Consider the following 15,520-nt stretch of genomic DNA (forward strand, 5'->3'; position numbering starts at 1 on the left):
ATTGAAATTTCAGTGCTCACCAACACCATGGAAACACTGGATAGCACAGTTAAGTCCAAGCCAGTGAATAAACTTAGGCATAAGATAATTCAGGTTACACTCATCTGACATCTGAAGTCCTATCTGGGTTCAGTCTCCAGCCCCTTTTCCCCTTATAACCCACATCCCTAATAAGTAGGGAGATTTCATTAGAGATTATATAAAAGGACTGTTTGGCCTTCCTCTCACTGATTATATAGAGACCTTATCCAGTGATGGTTTAGATGTTAAAAATTTCTTAACAAGTGATTTGTACATTAAGCAACTGCAAATGTCTGAGAGGTACTAATGCATTCTCTTGCAAGACAGGAGGGGAAGGAATTCAGGCCAACCTGGTTAACCATATCGACCCTTCATTTCAGTAAGAAAACTCCAAATCCAAATCCAAATCTAAAGATACTACCCTTTTTAAATAATTTTGGATTTGATATACTAATACTTCATTGAAGGTTTTTGCATCTATGTTTGTGAGGAATATTAATCCATAGTTTTCTTCTCTTGTAATGTTTTTATCTGGTTTGAGTAACAAGGTAATGCTGGCCTCATTACATGAGATAGAGTTCTATCCTCTTTTATCTAGATAAGAGTTTTAAACAACCCATCACTGAAGCTATCAACATGATTTTTTGTTCAAAGTTTAAACTATAAAATTCAATTTGTTTAATCAATGACCCCCATTTGGGTCCCTTCTCCATTTTTTCATCTTTTTTTTTTTTTTTTTTTGAGAGACATAGAGAGAGATGGAGTGGGGGGCGGCGGTGGGAGAGAATTCTAAGCAGGTTCCACACCCAGCACAGAGCCTGATTCATGGCACTGGGATTATGACCTCAGCCAAAACCAAGAGTCAGACACTTAACCAACTTAGCCCCTTCATTTCTCCATCTTTTAACTTCATTCCACAGTCACAGTCTTCACTTCAGGCAGTTACTCTTTTTGCTGCTACCACAATACATTTTTTTCATTAGGAAAAAATTCAATTAACTATTTATTTAACTATTATTTTCTGAATGCCTATGACGAATCAAGCCCTCATGCAGATTATCTCATTTACTCCACATGAAAATGTTTGTTTACTTACATTAGTTATTATCTATTATCTTTGTTTTGAAGATGATGATATAGGTTCAAAAGAATTAAATAACTTTACGAAACTCCTTCAGTCAAAAATAAAAAGAACCTGAACGCAGGTTGCAGACCAACAAGACCTATCTATATTCTTACCAACATTCACAGCCTTTAGAAAAATACAAGAAATGTTTCATTAATTACTTTTCAACATTTATCAGAATATAAGATTAAACCAGATACTTATGTATTTGAGAACATTTAAAGAGAGTTTTCATAATAGTATTTGAAAATAGTTTTAAACTTCTTAGTAACTAACATTTTCTCTTGAAAATGATTAGTAGCATGTTCCAAATAAAATCTAACCTATCTTTAAGCTCACATTCCTTCATTAACTTTATTTAATAATTAAAATGAGAACAGAATGGCAAAAGTGAAAATTACATAATTTTAATAAGATACTCAGTGGTATGTTATACATTTGGAAAGTTTACACAAATACCACATTCATATAAATACAAATCACTAACTGTCATCATTTAAATATTTTGAAACATAATTTTGCAAAATTGTTTCCTATTTCATGTAACAGATGTTTAATACCTCCAGTCACATCCACTATTCTTCAAACACTATTTCAGTATTATATCTAAAATAATAGTTAACATTTAAATTGTATTCCCAATGTGTCATATTTTCCTGCTGAGTTATATATCTATAAAAGCTTTAATTTTCTTCTAGTTTTCAGTTAGTAATATTTTCTAAAACATTGTTTCTCTGTGATAAACAAACATACGAGTACCTAAATCAAAGAAATCACTATCAATATACCTCAATCCAAAATATGACTTTCACTATAACAAGAAATATTCTTTTGTAAACAATAACCTTTTTATGTTTGGTTTTAAAGTGTGCATCTTCCACAGCATTTGTTTAAGACAAAAATTGTTTCTTCTTCTGTATGTAGGTTGCCAAGTAAGGTAATATGTATCAGGCTCTGTTCATAAGGGTAGCACTCTGGGTAGTTACTGTTAGCATCTGTTCGTTATAGAGCTCAGTATACCCTCAAGACATACCCTTCATAAACATGGAACGTGAGAAACACTGTTCGTATTAAATTGGGTTGCATGAATACAGAAGTCATGAATTTAAATTATTACTGGTATCCAGAGAAAATGGTAGTATTTCAGCCTTTAAATAAGATCTCCACTTTATTCCTAAAAACTGAAGTTATTAAGTTGTAAATCAGAACCATGTCAGGGTTCTAAGCTATTCATGATTTTCAAACCACTCGAAGGTATTTCAAAAATACTGTTCTACATTACCTCTCCCCTCAAAAGAATGTTAAGTTTACTTTTATAAAGCACTGAAAGCCTTTCAGATGGTTTTTCATTTTCTTATTTTCACAAACAAGCAGAATAAAATAGGTAGCAGGTGCTGAAATATGTACCTGACCTAGAATATGTGAAAAGGTGGATTCACAAACTACTAACAAGCTCTATAATTCAGCACAGCTCCAGGGCAAAGTGTGCTTTTTTAATGAAGATACCTAACTTAAACATTCTTTTCTCTACCGCACATGTTCGTACTATGCTTTTTGCTACCTTGGAATTGTAATGGTATAGGATTCTACGAGCTGTATTTATAAAAAATCATAGGGGCGCCTGGGTGGCTCAGTCGGTTAAGCGTCTGACTTCGGCTCAGGTCATGATCTTGCGGTTCCTGAGTTCAAGCCCCGCGTTGGGCTCTGTGCTGACAGCTCAGAGCCTGGAGCCTGTTTCAGATTCTGTGTCTCCCTCTCTCTCTCTGGTCCTCCCCCGTTCATGCTCTGTCTCTGTCTCAAAAATAAATAAAAACATAAAAAAAATCATTGGGGCCTGGAAAATATAAGTGTTAGAACCATTGCTTACATCATTAACCCCACCTGTAATGCTCTCTTCTTTCCTCTTTCCTAGCTGAATTGAGCTAAGTGCTTAACAGCTCAGTTCAGTGTGGGAATATTGAAAACACTTTTTTTTTTTAATTTTCTAAAAGTATTTATTTTGAGATAGAGACAGAGAGAGAGCCGGGAGGGTCAAAGAGAGAGGGAAAGAGAGAATCTCAAGCAGGTTCCATGTTGTCAGCATGGAGCCCAATGCGGGGCTTGAACACACAAACCATGAGATCATGACCTGAGCCAAAACCAAGAGTCAGACATTTAACCAACTGAGCCATCCGGGTGCCCTGAAAACACTGAGGGTTTTTCACGTATAGAAACCTGAGTCTGTATTACTTCTTTTCTATATGCTTGCAATAAGTCCAATGCAACCTTTCCTTCCCTTCCATTTCTGAAGTGTAGATACGATTGTGAAACATCCTACACCAGAGAGGTGAGGGGAAGATTGTAAAATGGTGTAACAAGACAGGTGTCAATCCCCTTAAAACTTCTCAGCACAGAGCCAATGAATAAATCAACTTTTATTTTGTTTAAGCCATGAATATGTGAGGTCTGTATGTTACCGCAACTGAAATTAAATTCTTCTATTTTTTTTTCTTAGAGAAAGAGAGAGAGGAAGAGTGTGAGCAGGAGAGGGCAGGCAGAGGAGGAAGAGAGAATCTTAAGCAGGCTCCAGGCTCAGCACAAAGCTTGATGTGGGGCTTGATCTAAGGAACTGTGTGGTCATGACCTGAGCTGAAATCAAGATTCCAGTGCTTAATTGACTGAGCCACCAGGTGCCCTGAAATTAGATTCTAACTAGCATGCTTATATGTCTTGTACCCAGTATGCAGATACATACACCCTGAAGAGCTACTATTACACATAATAGAAAAGGACAATGGTATTCTCATTAAAGTCACAAATAAAACAAGAACGTACCTTATTACCACTTATGACCATTGTTGCAGTAATAACCACCATTGTAATTATGTTAAAGCAGTATATTCAAGGCATAAAAAAATGAAAAGAGAAAATAAAATTATATTTGCCAGTTATGTGGTTGTAATGTATAACATTCAAGACAATAAATTGGAAGTATATTATAAGATTAAAATATATTTTAGTTTAAAAAGGTAAACATCAATACCAAAGGCATTTATTAGAGGTTAAGAAATATTTAATATGCTGTACTTCTAATGATAATTTGACTTTTTTTTAATGTTTATTTATTTTTGAGACAGACAGTGAGAGAGAGAGAGAGAGCAAGTAAGGGAGGGGCAGAGAGAGAAGGAGTCACGGAATCTGAAGCAGGCTCCAGGCTCTGAGCTGTCAGCACAGAGCCTGACATGGACCTTGAACTCATGAACCGTGAGATCATGACCTGAGTCAAAGTTGGGTGCTTAACCAACTGAGCCTCCCAAGTGCCCCAATAACTTGACATTTTACTCATGAAATTTAATTTAAAATTCTACCTTTATGTTATGTTTATGTTTCTTAATAAACTGAATACTTTAAAATAGAGCTCTTGCAAATTTATGTTATTAATAGCTTATTTTAAGTCTTAAGTGATCTAGGTTTCATCAAGAAGGCATCAGTTATCACCAATCTTAGTGACAGTTGATATAGTGAAGCATTATTCTCAGTCAATATCAATCCTAATCTTCACAAGTGGGAATTAGAAGAATTTCAAGAAATGTTTGGTTGAATTTCCTGGAAATCTCGTAGATACGCTGTCAGTTTCAAGTAAATATTCTGGCTGGAGTATTTTATAAGGAAGAAAATATTTGGTTCATAGAATCATTGCCTTAAGTTATACTTTATTATAAGGAAGTGGAAGACTAAAGTTATTATTTTTTACATAAAATTTAACAGAATTTAAAAGATAGCAATATATTTCTTAAACAACACATATCAAAATTTTTCTTACTTATCTCTTATAAAAAATTTTATTGAGCTTGTTTTGATGATAACAAGGTAATTAAGAGAATCCAAGATAGCTGTGAGAATATATGATTTAGCTTTAACAATCACCTACTTCGGCTCCTGTCCATTTGGGGCATTTTATTGCAAATAAAATGGTAATTGTAAGTGGTGTCATTGAAAGGGCAATAATTAATAAGAGTACATCTTATTTGGTTTTCAAAAGAAAGCTGTTTGTTTCTATTTTATGTAGCTAAAATGAATTCACCTTCACACAAAGATTTCAGAAGATCAGCTGATTACATTTTCAATAATGGGAGAAATTACATGGGGGTACAAGTATGCTTTGATAATGTAAATTGTAAAATTCTATGACTGGTGATTTAAGGTTCATGTTTTCCTCTTCTCCTCAATCCAAACTTTCATCCAGCCCCGTATTATTACTATCTGTTTGTTCACTTCCGTATTTACTACACATGTGTACAACGGAGTATTAAAATATCCCTCTAATTGCCTACTGTATCTCTATTATTCCAAACTAATCTCCATACAACACTTGCCTCGTTATAGTGCTTATTCCAGAATTTTCAATGTTTTCTTATCAACTATAGAATGAAGTCTATATATTTTTTATCTTGGTATTTAAAGCTCATTTCATTCAGTCTCTAAACTACTTTTCAGCATTATCTTTTATTACCCTGCAACATGAACCCTTAGTTCTACTCAAAATAGCAAAAGGATTTCAGGCTCTAAGATAACTTTTACTAAGAAGGTTTGACACTAAACAAGTAAGAAATAAAAATCAGATAGTACCAAACGCTATGTAGAAAAATAAATAGGGTAACATAATAAAGAATGAATCAGATAGTGCCAGTGGGAAATATTAGATAGGATGTTGCTGGTGCTTTACTTTCAGTCTCTGATATTTGAGCTAAGAGCTGCATAATAAGTAACTAATCCTTTGAAATGCTGAGAAAAATAGGTTCCAGGTCATAGGAATAAAAATAAAGACTCCAAGGTAGGAACCAGGAACATATCTGTAGCAGTAATTTCTTTGTTCAAGAAACCAAAAGAAGGTCAGTGAGACTGAAGGAGAATGAGCAAGAAGGAAAGATTCATCAGGGCCTGCTTCATGACATTATAGGCCATAGTGAGGAGTTTAGATTGTGTTCTAAATCTGTTCAGAATCTGCTGAAGATTTCATGCAATAGGGGGTCATGATCTGATTTATATTTTTTTAAAAGCATTTTGGTTGTCACGGATGGAATTGAGAACAACAACAGCAAAGCAAAAACAAGCAAACAAAAAACAAATAGTCTAAACAAGAGGCTGTAATGGTCAGGGCTTAGAAGAGATTAGCGATGTACAAGAGTGGAAGATTTGGAAGTAATTTTTGAAATGGGACCAAAACTCTTGCTAATGTGTTAGATTAGGGAGTTAGAGAAAAATCAAGGATGGCTCTCAGATTTTTGTCTGAAGCAACTGGGTACACTTTACTTAGATGAGGAGTCTGAGAGAGAAAAAAATCATTCATTCAATTATTTATTCCATAGATATTTTGGACAATTACTATGAACTATTGCTTTAAGTACTGGAAGTCTAATGACTAGGCAAGATACATCCTAGTAGGAAGAAGAAAGAAAACAAACAAAAGAAATACAATGTTAGATAGTGATAACTCTGATACATAGACTCAAAATAGGATACAACATACCTTTTTTCACCTGGGCAGTTAGAAGTGGTTTTGTCTGAGGAAGTGACTTTTAAACTGAGTTGAATAGCAGGGAAATCACTGGAAAGATCATTCTAGGCACACAGAACAGAGAGTACAAAACTCTAAGGTGAAAATGACCTTGATGTGTTTCAGAAATGGAAAGGGGAGTGTATGAAGAGCATGGTCTGCAAAAGGGGAGTGTCATAACATGAAAGGGAAAGGCCAGATCCTGCATGGTTTTGCAACCAGGATAATTTTGAAGGTAATTTATAGGATGACTTTAATCAAGGGGAGTGCATAACCTGGTTTATGTTTTTTGTTTTTTTTTTTCAACGTTTATTTATTTTTGGAACAGAGAGAGACAGAGCATGAATGGGGGAGGGGCAGAGAGAGAGGGAGACACAGAATCCGAAACAGGCTCCAGGCTCTGAGCCATCAGCCCAGAGCCCGACGCGGGGCTGGAACTCACGGACCGCGCTGAAGTCGGACACTTAACTGACTGCGCCACCCAGGCGCCCCAACCTGGTTTATGTTTTAAAAGAGCACTCTGGTTGTGGTATGGAAAACAACTTATAGAAAAATCAAAGCAGAAGAAAGGCATTTGTTGAGGAACCATTAATTTCAAAGGAGATAGGAGTTTAAGTGGTCATAGCAGAGGGAAGTGGAAGGAAGAAAGTAGATTCTGAAATAGATTCTGAATAGGTTTTGAGAGTGTGGGTTTAAGAGTCCTATTCTTTTTTTTTTTTTTTTTTTTTTTTTTATTTTTTTTTTTTAAATTTTTTTTTTCAACGTTTATTTATTTTTGGGACAGAGAGAGACAGAGCATGAACAGGGGAGGGGCAGAGAGAGAGGGAGACACAGAATCGGAAACAGGCTCCAGGCTCTGAGCCATCAGCCCAGAGCCCGACGCGGGGCTCGAACCCACGGACCGCGAGATCGTGACCTGGCTGAAGTCGGACGCTTAACCGACTGCGCCACCCAGGCGCCCCAAGAGTCCTATTCTTTAAAAGTTAAGTTTGAGATGCCAAACAGACATACAAATGACGTCAAGGAGAGAATTGCAATTAATTGTGAGAAGCTTAAATGTGAATTCAGTGTGGGAAATTTACTGTTGGCAATCATCAGCCTATAGATAGAATTTTAAAATACCCTGTTTTTATAGAGAAGAAAAGAGAGTCAAGGACTAAACTCTGGAGTACTCTACTTTTAGAAGAGGGTTAGAGGAGTAGATTAGTAAACAGTGTTTTGCACATTGTTAGTGTTCAATAGATGTTTCTGGAATTAAAGTAGTGGTTGTTTTAATATCTGTTAACTGGACTGCCCTGTTCACAGAGGAAGCTTTGTTAGTACAGCTGCAGTGGAAAAATCAGGCAAAGAATGGTAGATCTCCCAATAGAATGTTACTCGTTTTGTAATTCAAAATTAGAAAAGTTTTGCAATTTTACGACATTATAAAACTTGATTTATAATTTTTCAGTTATAATGTATGTGGTTAAATATTAAAAACAGGTAATTATAAGGGGCTAAAATCCATTTCATACTAGTTTAGGCCAGAATATGGAGGGTAAATATATTTGTTAAAAAAAAATGGCAGGAGGGGGGTTTGCTTGGGTGGCTCAGTCAGTTAAACATCCGAGTCTCAGTTTCAGCCCAGGTCATGATCTCACAGTTTTGTGAGTTCAAGCCCCACATCAGGCTCTGTGCTGACAGTGCAGAGCCTGCTTGGGATTCTCTCTCTTTTCCCTCTCTCTCTCTGCCCTTCCCCTGCTCATGCTGTCTCTCTCTCTCTCTAAATAAACTTAAAAAATTATTTCAAAAAAATACGGGAAAGGCAAAGATGAAACTCACCAAATCAGATGCTGTATGTATCCTCCTCTATTTCTTCATCTTCTGTCTTCACCTCTCTTCATTTTCTCCTTCCAAACCTTGACTTTTCCCACATGGTAGGAGATAGTCATGGATAACATCAGAGTTTCATACATAGAAAATTCTCTAAACCTCAGCTGACTTCACTATAAACTGGAGTTAATAGAAATGATGCTATTTATCCAAAGATAAGCAATTAGAGGTATGTAAAGTGCTTGGAACAGTTCTTGGCTCAAAGCATATATATATATATATATATATATATATATATATATATATATATCCCTTTCTTTGTCCTGGAGGAGCCTTTTGTCCAGTAAGACTGTCATATTAAGATAAACTGGAAACTTTACTTTTGACAAAAAAAATTAAAATAAATTACAATTGGGGGCACCTGGGTGGCTCGGTTGGTTAAGCGCCTGACTCTTGATTTCAGCTCAGGTCATGATCTCATGGTTCGCAAGTTGGAGCCCTACATCGGGCTCTGGATTCTGTCTCCCTCTCTCTCTGCCCCTCCTCTGCTTGCTCTCTATTACTCTCTCTAAGAATAAATAAAAATAAACTTTAAAAAAAGTAGCAATTTTTAACTTTCTAAAATGAATCTAACCATTTTCCATCGAGATTTTTATAGCATTGAGTTAAAGTAAGGGTTAACATTTTACAATTAGTTATTTCCATCATTGTAATGGCTATATTTTGCATTAATATTCAGTTCAACTCTAGGAATTCTGTGTACTGGCATCTATATAACTGAAGCACTCACTAATATGGAACAAAAAGATATGATTTACTGCTACAGAAATTGTAGTGAGACACAAAAGTGTTTCACTATCTTTGCATATGAAGGCACAGACACATATGGTTATTTTATTTTATTTTTAAAATTCATTTATTTAAATTCAAGCTAGTTAATATACAGTGTAGTATTGGTTTCAGGAATAGAAGCCAGTGATTCATCACTTACATGTAACACCCAGTGCGTATCTCAAAATGTGTCTTCCTTAATGTCCATCAACCATTTTACCCCATCCTCCACCCACCTCCTCTCAAGAAATCCTCATTTTGTTTTCTGTATTTAAGACTGTCTTATGGTTTTCCTCTCTCTCTCTCTCTGTTTTTCTTATTTTTCCTTCCCTCCCCCTATGTTCATCGGCTGTGTTTCTTAAATTACACATGAGCAAAATCGTATATTTGTCTTTCATGCCTGACTTATTTTGTTTAGCATGATACACTCTAGTTCCATCCACATTGTTGCAAATGGCAACATTTCATTCTTTTTTTATCACAGAGTAGTATTCCATTGTGTGTGTGTGTGTGTGTGTGTGTGTGTGTGCGCGCACGTACACATTCTTTATCCATTCATCAGTTGATGGACATTTGGTCTCTTTCTATAATTTGGCTATTTGGTAGTGCTACTATAAATATTGGGGGTGGATGTACATTTTATCCGCAAATTATTTGATGTGATACTAAATCATTTACTTTGGTACCATCCTTTGTTTAGAACTAGAATGTATTCATGAGATTCACTCTCTTTGTAGAAAATTGAATTACAAGGAATTTATACACATATCTAGAATGAAATGTTAAAATTCCTTGCCCCCTGAATGTTTAAATTCACCTTTTCTGGTGACAAACATCTACTGAGAAAGTTGAGCTCCAGAGCATAGCACTTGAAGAACTGATTTATTCTGTTTGTGAACATTCAAGTGATCCTCCTAAATTATTTAGGTGGTGTGATATAGGAAAATTAGGAGCTCTTTATAAGGAAATATAAATGTATCTTGAGGCAACCTTGAATACATTAATTTTTGTGAGTTGAAAATTAGGTTTGCAATACATATAATATCTCCACAAGCTAAATAGACTAGAAGCTGTTGATTTTATCCCAGATGACAGAAATTATGGTAAAGAAAGAGAAATGAGAAGCACTGCACTGTGTTATAGCAGGAAACATCTTGAACATGCATAGGAAGACTTAAAGATTTAGGTCTGCGATTGCCATTCTGTAGCTATGTGACTTTGGTGTAAGGCCCTAAATTAATGTCTCTTTATAGGAGTCTCTAAGATTCAGCATCTCAACTATAAAATGTGTCCATATGTGTGTGTGTGTGTGTGTGTGTGTGTGTGTGTGTGTGTGTGTGATTGAACTTGGATTCCTGGTGTCAGCTTCTGCATGTAAAAAGCACAGAAGTTGCCACTGTCATCCTTACAAGTAAAAGCTTGACAAACTGAAAATCAATAACTTGTCTTGCATCCATCAGAAAACTGAATTTGCAGGGTGAACTGCCACACTGAAATCTGGAGGGAAAGGTGAATCCAGAGAGTCATAGCCACAATCTACATATCTTCAGCAGAAGCTGCTGTAATCATAAATCAGTAGGAACATTTCCAAGGTGAGTTTTACAAATTGTTGGAGACTAAGTGACGTCTAATTTGGGAGTGAGAAATTCCTGGGAGTTAAAATCTTGGGGGGAAGAAGCAGCTACAAACTTCGGTTTATCACTGCGAAGGTCTAAGAAAGATTTCCTGATGGCTCTGGCAAGCAGGTGGAGGGGAGTAACAACCCCTGTGAAATATCTTCAGAACCTTCTCCATAATAAAAGCCTACTTTCCAGGGAAAAAGACCTGTACCAGAGCCTTTTTCCAGAATGAGGAAGGGCATTCCTCTAACCTTATCGCTCTCTGGGTTTGCTATCTTACCTATAGGGGATAAAAAGTCAACAGAAGTTGCTATAGATATAGACTGAAAATACTACAGGAAGAGGTTGAGGTGGGGATGGGAGAACAAAAAAGACCACTGGAGGAATCCTGAGGTCAGAGCCCACATACCTGGACCCACTAAAACACTGAGATTTAATCTGAAGATTATAGAATGCAAAAAGGGAAAAGAATGAACAAAACAGAACAAAACATACAAGAAGTGTGGGATGATATCAAACATCATAAATGTGATTAGAATTGCAGAAGAAAAGAAAGAAAGAGAAAAGGGAACTGATGGAAGACCCGAAGTAATAATGGTTAAGAATTTTCCCAAATGAATGCCAGACATCAAATCCTAAATGCAGGAAACTCAGAAAATACAAACAGGATTAAGAAAAAAAAAAGGTCATATCATATTCAACCTGTAGAAAACCAGAGAAAAAAATCTTGAAAGAAGTCAGTGAGGAGGGCAGGAACATTTTGTCTACAGAGAAATAAGGGTAAGAATTTCAGTGGACTTCCATCTGAAGCCATGCAGGCAAGAAGACAGTAACTAAAATATTTTAAATACTCAAAAGAAAAAGACAAAACCCCATCAGTGTAGAGTTCTATATCTAGTGAAATTATCTTTAAAAAGTGAATGAGAAATAAAAACCTATCAGACAAACAAAAATTGACTTATTTATTGCCAGCAGAAGTACCTTATAAGAAATGTTAAGTTCTTCAGGGGGAAAGAAATGATACACGACACTCGTTTTAAAAAAAATGGCGTTGGAGAAGGACCAATAGAAGATAAAATCTTTTACCTTTCTTATTTTTAATTGTTGGAAAAGATAACTACTTTTTAAAAATAATAACAATGTATTGGGCACCTGGGTGGCTCACTTGGTTAAGGAACCGACTCTTGATTTCAGCTCAGGTCATGATCTTGTGCTTTATGAGATAAGCCCCATGTGCGGGACTCTGCACTATCAGAGCAAGAGCCTCTGCTATCAAGTGGGGAGCCTGCTTGGGATTCTCTGTCTCCCTCTTTCTCTGCCCCTCCCCTGCATGCATGCTCACGCTTTCTCTCTCTCTCTCAAAATAAATAAATGAAATTTTAAAAATAATAATGTATTGCATGGCTTTGCATATGGGAAAATAAAGTGCATGAGAGCAATACAAGAAATGGGATGTAGAATTGGGAATATTCTTGTACAAGACACCTGCATAACATGTAAGGCAGTACGCTGTTATTTGCAGGTGGACTAGGCTTAGCTTAAAATGTATACTGAAAACTCTAGGTCAACCACTAAATATTTTAAAGTATAATTGATACATTGAGAGGAGATAAAATAAGATCATATAAATTGCAAGTTAAAACTAGAAAAGGCAAAATATGAGGAGGTACAAGAGAAACAAAGAATGTACAAAATTATTGGGTGTTAATCCAATTACATCAGTAGCCACTTTAAGTTTCAATGCTCAAAATACACTAATTATAAGATAGGGAATGTCAGAAGGGACTTAAAAGTCAAAGTGTATGTAGTCTACAAGAAACCTACATTAAATAAAAGACTCAGATTGAAAGCAAAGGGATAGAGAAAGATGTACCATACTAATGCTAATCAAAAGAAAGCTGGAATAGCTATGTTAATTTCAAAGGTTTCAGAACTAAATTTTCATGGATAAACAGGAATATTACATAATAATAAAGGCATCAATTTTAAAAGAAGACCTTAAATGTGCATGCACCGAACAGAACATCACAGAGTATGTGAAGCAGTACAAGTGAAATAAGAAATAGACAAATATACTCTTACAGTTGGAGTCTTCAAAACCCCTCTGTCAGTGATAGATCAAAAAGGCAAGAAATCAGATGATGGATGACAGATGAGAAACATAGATAAATAGGATAAATGCTACAGTAATCAGGGCACTTACTAGCTTTACTCTCTATGTGATTTTATATACATTACCTAAAATTCAGTATTGCATTCATATAATAGAAATAATAGTAGTACCTAACGACTCATAGGGTTGTTTGAGGATTAAAGCAGTATTGCAGATGAACTACTTATCAGTGTGTTTGACATACAGTAAATGCACAATGAAATACAACACCATTGCTTACATAAAAGCACTTTATGAGCATCAATGTACAATATGAATGCACACAGTTAATCACTGCTAACCTCAAAGCAAGTATACCATTTTCCCACTCTCTTTTTAACGTTATAACTTTAGGCTATTTCAAGTTGCCCTGCTATATTCTTCTTTTCCCAGGAAAGTTATTACATTTGAGAAAAGAAAAAAAAATGAGACGAAATTAGAATTAACCAACAATGTACATAGTTTTGTACCAACTAGATGCCTCCAAGAACATGAAGGGGGGCTGCCTGGGTGGCTCAGTCGGTCAAGTGTTGGACTCTTGATTTTGGCTCAGGTCATATCTCACAGTTTGTGAGTTTGAGTCCTGCTTTGGGCTCCATGCTGACAGGACAGAGCCTGCTTGCGATTCTTTTTCTCTCCCCCTCTTTCTCTGTCCCTCCCTTTCTTTCTCTCTCTTCATCAAAGATGAACATTAATGGGGTGCTTGGGTGGGTCATTTGGGTAACAGTCCCACTTCAGTTCAGGTCATGATCTCACACTCCATGAGTTTAAGCCCCATATCGGGCTCTATCCTGATAGCCCAGAGCCTGGAGCCTCTTTCAGATTCTGTGTGTGTGTCTCTCTCTTTCAAAAATAAATAATTAAAAAAAATTTAAGAAGATGAACATTAAGAAAAAGAACATGAAGGGAAAATTAATTTTAAAGTTAGTTGTTTTGCTTTATAAAGTTGTCAAAAATAACTCAAAAATGTATATTTTTATATACTCCCCCAAATTGTATATTTTTTACATGTTATCTAGGTAACAAATACAATTTATAATTTAAAGAAAATATTTTCACAATGGTTTTAAGAGGAATTTCTGTGTAATTTATCACTCAAGTTCCAAATTAAAATGACTTGTTTCTGAAAATTCTCTTAACCTCATAAATCTTAACCTCATTTACTACTCAGGTGAAATGCTAAGTGGAGACTTCAAGAAAATGGAATGAGTCTTCTTAGCTGAAATACATACTCTCACAAATTTGCCTAAGATATGAAAATGTAAAACAATGATATATGTCAAACAAATAAATTTATGCCTAAACACCATAACAATTTAAACAAAATATACATTATTCAAGCAACTGTAACCTTGAGTCAAGAAAATTTTAATGAAGTTTTATTTTTAAATTGCCAGAACGATTTAATCTGAATGTGTTTTGATTCTTTGCTTGAAAGTTAGACATATAGGAACATTAATATATTAATATTAATGTTATATAGTATACAGTAATATATTATAGAGTAATATATTAATTCACATTAATATGCTCACATTGGATATTCACTTGGATTAGAGTTTTTCATAAATGTTTCCCTAAAACTCATAAAATACATGAACCCGTCAGAATGAATTTAATTCTTATGTTTGTACTGCCTGAATGATGTACTCTCACAACGTAGTTTATATTGGCTAAGTATATTTTAATAAAGACGATAACAGTCAAATAATCTATTTTAGTAATTACCAGAGTATTTTAAGGTAAAGTAAAAAACATTGGTTATAAAATGCAAAGATCATGAAGTTTTATTTATGCCCCGGCTGTTAGAGATATACAGTAACTTAGATCTTCTTTTCTATCCTAAATGCCTCAGTAAAGTTTCTTAAGAATAGCAAATTCTGTTCTGTCTCTCTAAAATCTACCATTTCAAATTATTCATTTGCCTCTCATTTCTGGCACCATGGTGCATAACTTCTTTATACTCTCCCTTACAATTCTGACAGGCACACCAGGATTCTTGTTTAAGATCAAGAATAAAAGGCTAGAAACACCATTATATTGTCAGAGCCCATACAAAAGAATGTAGAAATGAGTGAGCTTGTGAATGATAGAAATGCCAGTGGAATTTTTGTCTATTACCCAGTATTCTCAAGAAGAAGTATCATACATTATTTGCCCTTAAAAAAAAAAAAAAAACCTTTCTCTTTTGGGAGAAAAATAAACTATGTAAATGAAGAGTTGGATGAGTTTGATCATTAGTAAACTACCATGGACAATTTATATTTTCAACTACATAGAAGAAATAGAACATTGTTATTGAATAGTTAGATTTTTGATGAGACACAAGGCAATTTTAGAAATGTGTATTTTTTTTTGCAATGAACAATGCTTTCCCTGCATGGTAGAGGTCTCTTCACACTAAGTCAAAATAAAACATACTT

General features: G+C 35.1%; 1 long non-coding RNA gene across 3 annotated transcripts in view; it reads right to left on the bottom strand.

Annotated features, from left to right (window-relative positions):
* Window positions 1-15,520, bottom strand: part of LOC123590483 — a 94,288-nt gene that overhangs the window by 21,543 nt on the left and 57,225 nt on the right. Inside the window, exons 1-2 of one of the 3 annotated variants that reach the window (XR_006708785.1) lie at window positions 8,505-8,667; window positions 6,657-6,748 (exon numbers count right to left, since the gene is read on the bottom strand). The exons of 1 other annotated variant lie outside the window; for it this stretch is intronic. This is a non-coding gene — a long non-coding RNA (uncharacterized LOC123590483). Of the gene's footprint in view, window positions 1-6,656; window positions 6,959-7,178; window positions 7,389-8,504; window positions 8,668-15,520 lie in introns of those variants that run through there. One more of the 3 variants, XR_006708783.1, reaches the window with a different exon arrangement.

Source organism: Leopardus geoffroyi, chromosome B4 (assembly GCF_018350155.1).
Source record: "Leopardus geoffroyi isolate Oge1 chromosome B4, O.geoffroyi_Oge1_pat1.0, whole genome shotgun sequence".
NCBI lineage: Eukaryota > Metazoa > Chordata > Mammalia > Carnivora > Felidae > Leopardus > Leopardus geoffroyi.